We start from the raw sequence: 13,382 nt of genomic DNA, 5'->3' as shown, positions 1-13,382 counted from the left end.
TGTTGAACCCGAGCAAGTTTCCTGCAATAAAAAACCTCTTTTATAGAGTGTGCTTAACGGACTTGTTAGTTCAGCTGCGCATTTCTTCCATACGATTGGTGGTACTCCAATTCTATTTCTGAGTTGATGAGTTGAATTTGAAGCAATATCCTTCTTTACGTTTGCGGTCACTGTAATTGACCCATGTTCTTCAGTCAAAGATGGAATTTTTGACTTATGAAAACCTTGGCTAAACGCTTTCGTTATGGATAGGAAATACCTTGTTCCATTTAGGCAATTGAAAAGATTGTTTTTTTCTTTCTCTTATTGTTCATTGTTTCGTACAAGTATTTATGGTCTGCTTGAAGGTATTTCTCGAGACAACCAAATTTACACGATTATCGTGATGAACAGCATTTGTTGTGTTGATGGCTCTAATTCAATGTTTAGTTTAAGTCAAAGAATTTTCTTCTGTCTTTAATCGTGTTTAGGTTGTGGAAGCAAAAGTTTTTATGTCTTTGACTATATTTAGTTTAAAGTAAAAAAGTTTTTTCTGTCTCCCGATTTATGACTTTTAGCAATTTATTTCTAAGGATATCTGGTAAACCTCACGTAGTAAATTAATCGTCACTTATATAGTTCTTCCAACATCAATTAGGCACGGCACTCATACCAAATTAAGTAATGAAATATAATGGTTACTCCCCATATAAAATTAGGTAAACATCTGACAAACCATCAATTCATGTGGACTCATCATATCCACTGTTTACTAATGAAAACATCGGATCGTAAACATAAATGCATTTCTATTGCCCGAATCCGTATGTACACAGCTTCTTCGAAATGTTCCTGCGAGAAAGTCTGCGATAAGCATTGGCGTGGCTTGATGAGATTAATTCAATTTATAAATTTCTTCAAATACTCTGCTTAAACCAAACTCTCTTACTGGTCTATTTACGTTTTATAATTTAATATTCAGTTTTAACAAATTAAGGAGGTATATCTCTCGCAAAAGATATATAGTATTTATAATAAATAATTAATTTATAAAATGAGGTATCTACGTCTATGGTAGATCAAACCAAATTGTCGGCAAGGGTTTTTATAATCTGCAATTGATATTGGAAGAACTACAATAATTTGTGATAGACAAATATTCACAGGAACTATATATTATATGATATATCATATTCCAAGATATCATATGAAATTAGAAATATATACAAGGTGAGATATGTGGATAATATTCAACATTTATTTGTGTAAACCTAACGGAAATAATAGCAAGTACTGCACTACATAAATGTTAAGTAGAATATATGCATCTTATACATGCCTTAAATATTTATTTACAATTAGTACCATCTACTTAGTATACCTACTACAATATACAATATATCATTACAATTTTTTAAGTTGAAGTTTATACATATTTATATACAGTTTATATTATTTAATTTTTTTCATTGCGTTTAAATAATACTAATAATATCGCAACTGTTTCTTAAATTTTTATATTAAGTTCAAGACTATAAAATCATGGAATCATAGTTTCCAATAAATAATTTTTTGTGAGAATATACTTAAACACAGTTAAGTAACTGAATTAAAGAGAAAAGAATTAAAGACTTGTAGTAAGTCAAGTTGTGAGCGAAGGGATAGCAAGTGCAAACATTAGAAAGGACTCACTTCTATAGTGGTTCACGAAATATGACAAAAAAGATATAATGATGAGAAGTTTTCATGAAGGTATGAGTGAATAGGTTTATTATTTGTTCAGCAACACATTTAACGCATTTAAGGTACAATGTGGAAATACAAATTCTTAGAGATTGTTCAGACATGTAAAAATCCAAACACTGATTCAAAGATAGTTGCTAAAACTGTAGAATTCTAAATTCTATATGGCGATGTAAAAAAAACGAAAAACATGCCATAAAACCACTATAGATATAAATTTAGCATATAATCGTAATAAAGCGTTAAATATAACATTAGTTTCGAATCTATAACCACATCCAACAATGGTGAGAGAAGGAAAAATGTAGATCAACGGGGATGGAACAAAAACAAGAATGAGTTGATTCTTGTTATGACACTTGAAATCCGGAACTCCATAGTTTTTTCTGAAACTTATTTCTCCATAATAATAACAATGAGCTAGGAAGTTGTAACTTGGATTGTTAACAAAGCAGAGGAAGAGAAAATATTTGAGAAAGGAAAATACTCAGAAGGATACTAGATGGTGAAAAACTTGGATTGTTTGGAGGATGAAATATGGCTAAGAGTAACTGAGTTTATTTGGGGAAGTAGCTCTAAGCAAAATAATAAGATCCAAAAGAATAGAGTCGCTAGGTCACATATAGAGGATGCCAGATTTGAGAGCAACAAAAAAAATGATGAACATAGAAAAGTTAAAAAGGAAGACAAAGGAAAAGATGGTGCGCAGAGTTGATGGAAGACCTAAGGAAGAGAGAGGAATTTAGGACAGGAGAATGTAAGCTAAAAATATGAAAGAGATCACTTCCATGCTATGACTCTAAAATCATCTTCATACATAAGTATTCAAAAGCTGGGAAATATATTAGAGTAAGTACATTTTGGTGTTTAATTTTGCCTCAATCCCACTACGAAACCGCTTCGTTTCTAAGCGTTGTACAATCGTTGTGTTACTTCATGTAAGTTTTAATTTTAAACAACTAGAATAATAGAACATATTTTAAAGAATAAACTATTTTATTCCATTTTCAATATTCCCGGAAAATTTTTATGGTAAAACTACCAGGATGAATGCATTATATAAACAGTGCTATACTAATAGACTTGTTATATAATGATTTAGTCCAGTCTACAAGCTTAAATAGGTGATACACTATTACTTAAATTAGTTTAGTTTCATCCCAATTTAGGAAAAATTATTTTTTTGTTCATTTCTTCAATATATTACTGAACATTTTAAAGATGACATAATTACAGCAAATCGAATGTCAAATTAAATACGGTTATTTGAAAGTGAGGCCTTGAATTACATCGTAAAAGTATAAAATGGAATACGTGTCGTAAGTCAAGTTTGTAATGAAAAAAATCTCGTGGTTAGATCTTTCATTTCTACGAATGAAATTAACGACTAATACATGTTTTGAATATCGTTATTACAAAGGTTTTTCCATACAAACATCTTTTATTTAATTGCTTGTTCATGTTGATGTGATTTTTTGAGGTTATGTTAGTCTTTTTCTTACCTTGAAGATCATTAATATAAAGCATCAACAGAAAAACGAATTGTAATTAATTACCACAATACATTTTGAAAAAGTATCAAGTATATATATATAGATTTTTGTCTAAAAGATTTTTTCATATTTCATATGGGTAACATAATCTTACTGACAACAAACACTGTTTTAATAATTCAATTGAGTGGATTTGCAAATTGTTATTTTTGGGCAAAATAACCTACAACAATTGCGTAAGAAATCACTGTTTACGGTGCGATATGGCACCACGAAAATTAACATCGTCGGAACTAATTTTTTTAGAAAATATGGAGCTGTTTCAACGTTTTACAACAATTCTTTGAAGCTTTGGTAATCAATACGAGAAAATATGAATTCAACAAAATACAGCCATGGTATATTTCAATCGAGTAGTATTTATTTTTGGAGTTCGAAAGTTTCGAACCGCCAGGTCTATCATCAGACGATTTTTTCTTATGGGGTTACATGAATTTCGTAAAATATCATCTACTCTTAGCTTAAGAGGCGTAAGTCAAGAAATTGCTACCGTGTCAAGAAACATTTTGATAAAAGTTATAGAGGACTTCTATGAGACATTAAAGTATGCCAGGATGATTTCATATATTTTGAGATAAATGTTTTCAGTTTTTTTAAATATTATATTTAATAATTTTGAATCAAAACTCGCTGATTATACTGGCCGATGAAATTTAAGCACACGAAAACTTGAGAAATTTCTCTTCCAGGTATAAGAATGAATCTTTAGGCATAGTTTTTATAAAATATGTCGTCAGGATTCACTAAAAATCATTTTTAATATTCTTCTGCCCTGGAGTAATTGATACACGCTTGGGACATACTTTCTTTGTGTAGTGACTTTTTTTGTCTCTGCTGTCCCATTCGTAAATGAAACAACAATATTTTGTGTAACCAAGTTGTAGTCAAAGCAAAAGAGCAATGAATTTAAAATCTCCACAAAATTTCCAAACAGGATCACTGTATTCAATTTTTTCAAGAAGGAACTCTAAAATCTCTTTCATATCAGAACCATTGGCAATCGGCACACAAATTTGTTTCCGTTGTATAGCAGCACTGCTTTCAAGCTAGTTTTTGAGGAATAAATGAACAATTGCCAGTGAGTTAGATTATATCCGAAATTCAATAAATTCATCACTACAGGAATGTTATTACCATAGACTGAATCATCTGCTTTAGAAAATTAAGGATTCATTTCATCGTCACGATGTTGGAAATAAGAAATTTTTGTACAAGCAGAAAGTAAATTCCAGTCGTTTAATCTAGACTCCAAAAGTTCAGCTTGTTTTTTAGACAAATTCATATCACTTTGTATCAATAAATGTAGTTGTTTTGAAGTTGACGAATCATAGCTTGGGTAACTTTCTTGTGATACCTTATCGAGTTGGCTAAGATCAAATTTCGGAATAGAAACAGAATCGTTCTTTCAGCTTGAGTTGGAAGCTTTGGCACGGGCAATTCGGCACCATGTAGAATTGGTCTGTTAGCCGATGACAAGTTTGGGTACTGGACAGTGTATTTGGACTTTTGTTTGAATAAAACAAATATAATAATCACTTACATGACCTTTTGGTTTCGTCCAAATCCTCGGTATCCCAAAAAATTAAATTTTCAGATTCTTGTTCAGCCCAACCTAATAGGAGTCTCACACACGTTTCACAACATATATGTGAAACCCAGGATTTATCTTGGTGGCGGACGGGAAACCGAAAATTGTCTAAATAGCACTTTGCAATTAATGGCGTAAATTTTCGACGATGAGATGTAAAAGTTAATTCTCAACACACATATTTACAATGTAAAAAACGTAACTTAGTTAAATGTAATCGTTATACAGTCGCCTAAATTAAGTTATTCAAACAAAAGCACATAAATGAGGTCAGCGAAGAATATGTACCTGTCACAAAAGAACTGGTCGTGACTGAATGGAATAATAATTTTTTTGATGAGGGTACATCAAAATAAATAAAAATTATCATAAAGTTTGTGTGATGAAGATAGTGTTTACCAGTGTATCGTTTTCATAATTAGGAGAAAATAATACTTTGTATATATGAATGTTGTCTAAAATGATTCGGAATTTCTTAGTTAAGGGATAAGACATTTTTTCCATAATCATTCTTATTTCTCAATATAGTCTATACACTCAATCCAGTCATGCTTTAACCTTTCTAAACGTCTTTCTCTTCGAACTAGGCGTTTACGATAATTTCCTCGTCTGATGAAAATATCTCTCTAGCAAGTGAAATTTCGAAATTAGGAAAAAGGAGATTGTAGATCTTGCGAATATTGTGGGCGGTAGATCAGATCTAGGTGAAATTCGTCAAGTTTAGCCATAGTAATCACAAAAGTGTGAGAAGCACTTTATTTTCCATCAAATGCAGTCACTTTTTTGCAATTTCTTCCTTTCTTACCTTTTAAATTGAACTTTCCTGTTATCGTTCACCTTTTTGAAAGTATACAATCCCACGACTATCTTACAAAACCCTGACCATCACTTTTCCGACCTATGGAACTGTCTTTCGAAACATATTTGTCTTTTAACCATTATTTCGTTTAAGGAGTGTACTGGTGGATCCAGGTTTTATTTAAATTGTGAGTAATCGACGCTAAACATCCAACTCATTTTACTTAATGTTTATTTAACCAAAGTTAACAAACCCAACATGTTTATTTTGCAGTCAGTATGTGGCTAATACATTTTTTGATAAGCTGATAGACTCTTCCAGCTCTCTTACTTTAAATATAATAAAAAAAGAGGATAGTACTTCAGGTACAACTGGAAGTTGTAGTAAAAAGAACTGCCCAATCAAAATTGTCATAAAAATATTCAGTTTCTGATTTACAGATCGACAGTTCTCAATTTTTTGTCCACAATTTTTTTTCTATTTACACAGTATTATGTCTTTGGTTTTTCTTCTTCATGTCTTCATACTGTCTTTTGCTTTAATCTTTACCAGTTTGTAACATTTTATGTTAGCTCCTTTTGTTTACATTTGACCTTGAAACACTCTTTACTTTCTATGTATTTTTTTTATGTTGCTTTATCATAATTTCTTCTAGATGTTTCCATTCGATATTCACCTTGGAATTCTGCGATTTCTCTGAGGTTGTCCTTAATTATTCTATACTTTGATTTTCTATAAGTAATTTTCTTAAAGCCTTCTTTTTAGTCTCTACTTTTACTCTTTTCTTTGTTTCTTATTTTGTATTACTTTTACGAAAACTTAAAAAGATGTTCTATTAATATCCGCTCGTCTGTAGGTTCTTTACGTTATTTAGTCTGCGAATAAAGAGAAGGAGATTGAGAGTCGGAATCACGTAAACCTTTGATTTTTTCTCTTACACGCTGGCAGCTATCCGGCTAGCTTCGTACCTCTATATTTAACATATTTATGGATTAAATAATGACACTTAAATAGACTTTCGTTATTTCAAATATATAGGTATTTTAGTAAGTGTATTGAGATTAATTTTAATATAATATTCCACAACGAAATAAAAGGAAATATAACATAGACTCTTATTCCGCTAGATGCATCAATTTTTTTGATTTTTACCATGAAGGGCAAGACATAATCTTATGAAAGTGTTTACACTTTACATCACAATTTTTCAATGTTTCAATATATTTCTATGGAAAAACGAATACTCAAGTTATTAAATCAAACAATCAAATTAAACCAATTTTTCTGAATTTATAAATTGTTTGCCTTTTAAATTTGTTCAGGAAATTGCACTACGATACATCGTTATAATTTCAGCTGAATACAGATAAGGATTGATGATAGAGGCAGTTTTTTAATGTGGAATAACATAAAAGTAACAAGGAAATGTACAGAAAGATTTACTGTAAATTGGATGGTGAACTTTGTAGAATTCTTCAATAATAAATTTTAGCCGGATTCCACTGGGATGAATCACTCAAACAAAGAAATATTTCCTGTTAAAGGTAATGGTTATTTATTTTGAAAGAGAAGTTATAATTCCATTAACAATCAGTGTAAAACTCTAACAGTACTACTTTTTATTTAACAAATGATACCACTTGTATATTATCATTAAAATTGAGCTTTCATTCTATCTAGTGAATAAAATAGTTCGTTTTTTAAAGTATTATATTCAGAACAAGAAGATTTCGATCACACTTATATTGCAAATTAGAAAATTATATCAAGAAATAAAAATTTTCCCTGCATAGTCTAAGTATGACATCTAACAATTGAGTAATGAGAGTAACGATGTAATAGTTATAAATTATGAAACTTTAGAAATATAGAAAATCATCGCACGAAAATGCTTTAGATGAATGTTTCAAGTATCTGTAAACAACTTAAATAGCATTCGTATGACAACACATTTTGAGTACGGTCACCATTAAAAATGTCAAACTTTATGATGGCCATGTCAGATTAACATATTCATATCAGTGTTGCTACATCTCAAAACTTGAATAGCATCCTTCGAATAAGAACGAAAAACCCCACAAGTAATTCAGAAGTGTTAAATCTTGCGATTAGGAAGGCTAAGATAATGATTGATAAGAATGATGATTTATTGTGAGGAAGTTAATCAATAATATTTGCATTCAATGCATTAATTGGATCAATTTTCTATTCAGATAGTGGTTTATTTACCGAAGATAAAATCTTAAAAATCGAACCAACAACTTTCATGACAGCATCAAAGGGCGAAAAATGTTGTTTAAAACTAAATCAAATCAGATTTTTAGTAATCGTTCAACAGCTCTTTCCATGCTATCCATTCAAAAGAAGTTTATATCTGAATTTTTAGAGGAAAGCTCATTTAATTGTTTCAAATCATTTACAGACAAACATTTATATAGAGTTGATGACACAGAGGAAGTCAAAATTTCAAAATCATATGGAAAAAGGGAACGCGTTCTTATTTGTAAGAGAATTTTCGCAGATAGTAGACAAAGTTCTTGCAACGGTTCGAGATGATAAGGATTATCTTGAAATGAGGCGGAGGTGACTATAGAAATTTTCGAAAGACATAAGTTTTCTCTAGAACAGTATTCCAGAGAATAGAAAGAATTTATATGAGAAAGAAATTACCCAAGGACTATAAAAGAAATAAGAAACCAAAGAAGAAATATATTTTATTTAGCTGAAATATGGATCGATGAATGGCTTACACCAAATAAATTTTGGCCAGATGAAACTATTACAAGTCGAAACAAGCTTTTTCAAATACTTTATCTAATGGTTCATATCCACCACCAGGAAATGCTGAGGAAATAATAGATACTAGTACAAATCGGGAGATCAAACGGTTTTGTTGAAGTTGGTATGAATCTACCTGTTCTGGTAACTACCATGAGGACATGAATACTGATATCGTTCGAAAAAATTATAGCTTTTCTTCCTCAGAACTGTATAACAATTACCCACAACCAAGTGGTTATGAAAATATTTACATAATTGGTTCATTTTGAATCGATCTAGGTTCTGTGTGAAAATTGATGGAATTGGAGAAAATCGTGGAATCTCTGTTACTAGATCGCCACTATATTGCAAACCAAACCGAATTAAACTGATACGGGCATAGACAAAGGTAGAGGTTTCAAGAAAAAATAATTCTTTCAAAAATGAAAGATGGTAAACAATTGTTTTTGGAGGCTCTGAATATGAACACATACGATCAAAGAAGAAGAGAAAATTTAGGTAACTGGACAACATTTGTTGCGAAAATTGATATCCTGACTTGGATTTGTAATCTACTTATACGGGTGAATTCCATATTATAATCATTATTTATGAAATTAAGGTTGTTTAAAAGTCAAAGTTCTAACCCTGTCTGCACCCGTTATATTCATTATATTTATTATATTGTATATAAAAATACTCGAGGTATGATTTAAAAAAAAATTTAACTGTCCACTAAAAGAAGTGGATTGGCCTATGGATTCGGAAGCTGCATCATTTTACTACTCGCTCATTTATAAAAATGGATTATAATTTATAAGACATAGCATCGTCTAAGTATACTTTGATTTAGTTAACAATCTATCAACATTTGCGTAAATAAGTGTTTAATCTGTTTAATTAGTTTAGAAAATTGTTCTTGCATGGTGAGCTTTCCAATAATATATCATTTCAGCACGGAGAACGATGAATTAAAAGGAAATTTGGTGAAGAAAATAATTCTGCGTTGTAAGCTTTCTAGAAAATAGTGCAGAATATCTAAAATTTTTTACCACTAATCTACTATAATTCAAATATTCCGTGAGTAATTCGTTGATTATGGTTAAAAGAATTTTTTCTCCTTTTATTAAGTTTAAAGAAAACATATTCAACCCTAAAGTCGAGTTTCATGATACTTATGAGGTTATAAATTAACCATAGAGCATTCCTTTATTTATGATTTTCACATAATCGTGTATTATTAGATTGGAACGCCCTGTATATAACTAGTATTTTCATTCCACTTACCTTAAAAGTTTGAATAATAGATTACGAAATGTCCTATCACAGTTTTTAATGTTTTCTATGTGAAATGTAACGTAAAAATGTGTTAGAAGGAGAGCCGGTGCCTGCAAGATTAATATGAAGGCTAAACATTTTTTTTACATTCTTGTTTGAGGCAATCTATAAATTTTAACATAGTTCTAGACTAAAAAAATCATTTTTTTTAAATATATTTGAGGTTATTTCATCTTTATAATCAATCAAAAGTGTGTATAATAATTGTCCAGTCAATGACAGTTTTCTCTTGTAATTACCCCATACCTCATCGATTTCTATGTTAATTTGGATTCAGGTTTTACCTCTATTTCAAAATCTACCCTGTGCCGAGGGTTGCCTTTTCCCTGGGGTTGGATATCATCTCTTCTCGGGTTGAAAAATTTTTAGTTAAAAATAAGTATGTAAATCGATGAATTTGCTCATTCTAAACGGCTTTTGTTCTATGAAGCTTTTTCTGAAAGTCAATACGTTTCGAGTTATTCGCAATTGAAATTGTTAATTTTTAGGCAAAAAACACGTTATCGCACGGTTTTTCGCGAATCAATAAATTTCTATAGAGCAAGATTGAGGCTTATAGAAGAATGAACAAAATTGTATTCATGATATATGCAGACCTATTTCAAATGTACTGTTTGTTATGCTATGTTATGTTGATTGCTATTTTCAAACACCAAAATGGAAAGTTTCTACGGACAATAATCAAAAATCAATGCATTTTCCGTGGAAAAATTTTGTAACATTTTTCAAAGTACTTCCTTTACTTTTATTTTTTACAGAAGCTCCTAACATTAAAGCTAAGCGAGTTATAAAGAGTATAATGTTGATTCTTATTTTTTTTAAATCTCACCCCATTTGAAACAAAACGCTGCCACTTTACAATTCACTTATGTCCTTACAATGTATATGAACAGCTTAAAGTATATATTTTCTTAACAAAATTGAGCTTGAAGTGAAAAAATCGATTTCCCGAATTTAGAGAAAAATCGCATTTCCTTGAAAATAACTCAAAAAGTATTAGCGATACGTGAAAATTTGTAGACTATGAAACTGTAGGCTTTTTCTTACTAAAAATTTTTGGAATTAAATTTTTTTTGTAGAGTAAAAATTGAATGAGATATAGCCGTTCAAAGTTTACATACGCTCGCGAGGCTCTTTTAGCATGAAACTTTTTAAAAATAAGATCTTAATGAAAATTGAAGTTGGATGAGCTTAGAGGTTTAAAAAAACCTACAAAGTGAGTTATGGGTAAAAAATGCATATTAGTATATTGATGAATACATATGGTGGTTATTTCTATATTCAGATTTGGTTTTCAGGAATCAAAACTGTTGAATAGATTAGTAATTTTTTATCGACTTACTAAAGTATTAGCTGATAATTGCACGCTCGAAACTAGTACTTTATTAATTCTTTCAAATGGGAGTAGTTTTCACCTTTGATAAAAAAATTACCCCCGCCACAAGCTCAAATTTAAAGAAGAGGGTGAATAGAAACTAACCCCAATCTTTTATGCAAATCGATACAGTCTAATAAGTTAATTGGCTTTTTGTTGTAAATTGTCAATTGACATTCAATTAAGTGATATGGATATGATTTCAGTTGATTACATGCTCCAATTTAAAATTTGAAAAATTTTTTCGATTTGAAAACTAAATCCAAATTTTCACACAAATCTGGTCATCGACTGGAGAATGAGTAACATGTATAAGTGCCAGACTATGTTTTAACTTTATTAACTAAGTCACATTCCTCTGAAGCTTGTATTTATCATAATTTGTCCGTTTGTCAGGCACTGGCTTCCAATATTATATAAAATTAGCACAAAATAACTGTTTTTAGAGCATACAGTTCAATTGTTAGTTTTATGAGTAGTGGCTCTACAGATTAATAAAGATGTTAAGATATACACAGATATTTAATACTTTCTACAGAAATGCAGATCAAACATTCTTAAAATTTTGATATTACAACGACTGATAGACGTGTTAACTACGGATAAAAGTGTTCAAGAACAAATTCAATATGAATAGGGGATAGATTAGCTGTTATATTTGAAAGGGATCGTACCATGAAAGACATTCGAAAAGAACATCAATGTCTTGACACTATCCTCTTGAATCAGGAAGTTAATGAGTGATGAAACACAGTATTGGGGTAACGAAATCTTGATGTTTGTGGTATTTTGGATCAACTAGACGTAGAAATGAGCAAAAGAAAACAGTTGAAGAAACAACATTCATCTTATTCGCCTCGCCTATCTCCATCTGGATTTTGGCTGTTCTCCAATCTCAAAAACTTCAATCATGGAAATCAATTTACATAGAACGAAAATGTTATATCCTCTGGACAAGCGTGTATGGATAATTTTTGAGATATTTTTTTTTGAAAAATGATTCGAATACAAAATATATTTCGAACCATAAAAAAGTAATTTAGTTTGAAGAAAACAGGTTATCGTTTAGAATAAATGTTATATTTACATAATTTATTTTGAATAGGATATTTACACTGTATAATTAGAAAAAGAAGTATCATGAATCATTCATATTCGTAGTTTATACTCGATAAAAAAACATTTTAATTATCAACAACCAAAATTATTCAAATAGGTTTAAATAATGAAATCGATGCTCAAAACATATTTACAATTATGGAAATAGAAACAAACGGAATTGAATAATTTTCATCACTACAAGGATTTGATACTTTTTTAACTAACTATAAACAATAACATTATATATAACAATATATATATATATATATATATATATATATATATATATATATATATATATTGTTATTAAAAAGCTTTGGTTTGAAATTTCTCGTTTCATTATAAAAAGTTTTTTTTCATTGCATCAATTTGAACCAATTTCAACAGACTTGTGAGACATTGTACTAAATAAAATGTTCAATACAAAATGCTTGAAACCATTTGAAAGTTTATAAAATGGTCGCCAGGTAGTTTAATGATTTTCAAATTTTAATTTCTATATTATGTGTATCTATCCTCTACTAGTTTTAACCAATTCAATTAAGTCTTCTCCCTCTTCTTGTATTTCCAGGATCCTTATATAGCATCTACAAGGCAATTCTCCTTGTGCCTATTCATTGAAAACGTTATAACTTACTAATTTTCATGTTCAAGATCAAAGGAAGCTTGTGGCAAGTTTTTCCTGAGCATTAGTTCTAATCTCATTATTGATTAGTTAATCAGTATGTTAATTTTAAAAATTCTTCTCATACTTTTTCTTCTTTCTCTAATCGTCTTTTTCCCATAAGAATTATTTTCGGTGTAGTTTTTATTCACTGTCCAAATATTTTTACTATACGAGTAACAACCGCCAATAAAAACTCAAAGAGCTACAATTTCAATATGATTCAAACTAACATTGATGTTTTCGACTATTTAATAATAGGATATACATTGAGAATAATCCCTAATGGATCTTTTACTAATATTTATATATAGGAAAAACGAAATATGTTTATAATCACAATTTTCCTTCCTAACAGAGCTATTATTTCTATACTCATGAATCTTTTACTAAGAAATTAAATTATGTTCAAATTTTGATGCAACTAAAGCTGCTCCTTTTTTTTAGGAAAAACTGAAAAATTTTTTCGTATTTTACTACAA

General features: G+C 29.9%; 1 protein-coding gene across 2 annotated transcripts in view; it reads right to left on the bottom strand.

The window, feature by feature from the left end:
* Positions 1-13,382, bottom strand: part of LOC130442019 (uncharacterized) — a 56,855-nt gene that overhangs the window by 10,453 nt on the left and 33,020 nt on the right. The window lies entirely within an intron of this gene.

The sequence above is a fragment of the Diorhabda sublineata genome, chromosome 3 (assembly GCF_026230105.1).
Source record: "Diorhabda sublineata isolate icDioSubl1.1 chromosome 3, icDioSubl1.1, whole genome shotgun sequence".
NCBI classification, from domain to species: domain Eukaryota; kingdom Metazoa; phylum Arthropoda; class Insecta; order Coleoptera; family Chrysomelidae; genus Diorhabda; species Diorhabda sublineata.
Note: the sequence above shows the minus strand (reverse complement) of the source record. Positions and strands in the feature narration are given on the sequence as shown.